The following is a 2,870-nucleotide window of genomic DNA, read 5'->3' as shown; positions in this document are numbered from 1 at the left end:
ATGAAACATGAATTTAGAGGTTCCTTGGTAAATTTGTGGGGGTTGAGGATGATGTTGAGGGACAAGTCCATACCATTGTGGATAAGAAGATGGATGGGTAAACAATTATGCATTATTCAAAGGACATTGAGGAAGTGAAATGAAACTCCTTGGATTTTGAAAAGAGGCACCTTGTTGCAGATGAGTAAGTGGATTTGATATGTAAGCTCGGGATTGAGGCTGACAGTATTGGTGAGTTGGACCTCTCAAACTCTGCTTTGTCCCTGGCACGACAATAGGTGTGTTTTCCTTCTTCTTTCCTTCAGTTTCCCTGGATTGATTGCAATATCGTCCCAAATATTTCACAGAATCCTTCTGCCCATCACGTTCCTCAAATTTCGATATCTCAAATCTTTGAAGAAGGTTGATACTTGAAGACATGCCCCAGTCTTTATATGAAACATCTTTTTTACCCACAAGTCCCAGGAAACTTTCCATATCATTTTCTATACTCTTCACTTTCCCCACCATTTTCTCTGATTTTTCTGGTATGCTAGGCTTCTTGGTAAGAAATTTTGGCGTTCCTCTTAACTTAAATGTAGGCTGAAGAGTATAGCAATGATCATTAAGAGCCTTGAACATAGGACCACTGGCAGATTGGGGCAACACAACTGTTGGATTGATAGGCAATGTGGAAGCCTCAGTAGAAGGTTGAACAATAAAAGTATAGACGGTATGTGGTGCTATGAATGTGGTAGGCTTATACTGAGGAGCTAAAGAATGAGAGACGGAAGCATTGGGGTGCATTTGACATGAAATAGATTCTACGGCATGCTGTGATGTATCAACAACAGTAAGAAACTGACTTTGCAATTTTGGTGGAAGACTCAAGGTATTTACAGGGACAAAAGTGGGGAACGAAGGTGGAGGCAGTCCACTGGCCTAAGCTCGATACATTTCCATCATTTGTTGTCTCAGTCTCAAATTCTCTTCCTTTAAAATCTTAATTTCCTGACTCTTTGTTTCATCCATGATGCCACTCTCTATATCCTTGTTGGACACAACTAACCCTTCCTTGGATTTGGTGTGATGTGGAGGAGCAGCCAGGAAGCCACAAACCAACCACCTTAAACTAACTGTACAAAAGGTAACAAATATGTTAGAGTTCAGTATTTTTTCTTCAAAATCCCTTTTTTTAGAAAAGATCACCGAACCCAAGAAGGGCACCTACGTATCTCACTCCCGAAAGAGGAGAATCAGGTGTGCGTAGTTCGTGAAGTCTTGCCAAAATGGCCAATTAAACTCTTTTTTTATTCTTTTCCTTGAAACTTTAAGAAGAAAAGAAAATAACAATTTGTCAAAAGTGACATTTGGGTAGTTCAAGAACCATTTGTATTGAAACACACTTCTTTGTTTGGGCAATTCAAGTGACATTTACGAGGAGATGCACTTCCTTGTTTGGGTCATTCAAGAGGCACTGGTAAGAAGATACACTTTTTTCTTTCGGTAATTCAAGAGGCATTGGTAAGGAGATGCACTTCCTTATTTTGATAATTCAAGCAACTTTGGTATGAAGATGCACTTCCTTGATTGGGTAATTTGAACTTTGCTTTTTGGGTAATGCACTTCCTAACTTAAGTTTTAATTCTCTGTATATGTACTTCCTAGTTGAGTCAGTCCCCTTAAATTCTAGAAAATGCACTTTCAAGTCGAGTTATTGCACTTAATCCTTAGGAGACGCACTTCCTTGCTAGTTTTCATTTGTCAGGTGGCATACTTTTTAATTTAAACTTCTATCTCTAGAAGACTCACTTTCTAGTCAGAATTCTTCACTTTAATTCTTAGGAGACGCACTTCCTAGTCTTGGTCATTCAATTTTACTCTCAAGAGATGCATTTTTTGGTCAGAGTCTTGATTTATCATTGCAACAGGTTTCATACCCCTTTTCTAACTCCGAAAGAGTAAGTTTCGAAAGGGTTTTTATTATTAAAGTGACAAAGATGAAAATTTGTTTCAAAAAGGACTTTTAACAATCAAAACTCAAAGTCGCCACTTGGCATAATCTGGTGTGCCAAGTCACCTTTGAAAGATCCTTTTCAAAAATATTTTGACTCTTTATACTGGTTTGCGAACAGAGATATCGGCTAAGAAATTCTGTTGACCGAGGGGAAGGTGTTAGGCACCCCTCGGTCCCCTGGTTCGACCACGGTCTCTTGATGGAGTATATCAGCTAAGTTGACATTGCAGATGTATAAACCACACAAAAACACATAAAACAATCAATCAAACACACGAAACAAAACAAATCCAAAATTTAGTGTTCAGTCCAATTATACAGTATAAAATATAAAAAAAAGTGCAAAAAATAAATCTTATTCTATTCTAAACTAATCCTAAACTAAACTCCCATGCTCTACCCGACGCCTCGGGCCTTGATCAAGAACGTCCTCCGGGTACAAAATTCTTCGGAGTATTCCTCGGATAAATCAATACATATACCTCGGGGCATTCCCTGGCCTAATGAATACATTTTATCCAATGTGAGAAAACCAAATCATTCACCCAATTTTTAAACATTCAACAGAATTTCAAATCTTCAACAAAAATAAAAAATTCCAAACTTTGCCTACCCAACCTACATTTGCCTATCCAATTCGGTGACATTTACATTCAAACACAATAAATCAAAATTTATCCGAATCTAACCTTTTCATCAATTTTTCAATTCCAACCCCCAACTTCTTTTTATTATCGATCCATTAAAACTTGATTAAGTTCTTTCCTTAAACCTTCGAAGCCGAATCACCAAACGTCATGATCATAACATCAATATCAATAAAAATCCAACAAAGAATAATCACATCACACATAATCACAACCATTTCAATAAA

Source organism: Capsicum annuum, chromosome 3, assembly GCF_002878395.1.
Source record: "Capsicum annuum cultivar UCD-10X-F1 chromosome 3, UCD10Xv1.1, whole genome shotgun sequence".
Taxonomy (NCBI): domain Eukaryota; kingdom Viridiplantae; phylum Streptophyta; class Magnoliopsida; order Solanales; family Solanaceae; genus Capsicum; species Capsicum annuum.
The sequence above is the reverse complement of the archived record's forward strand: the minus strand, read 5'-3'. Positions refer to the sequence as shown.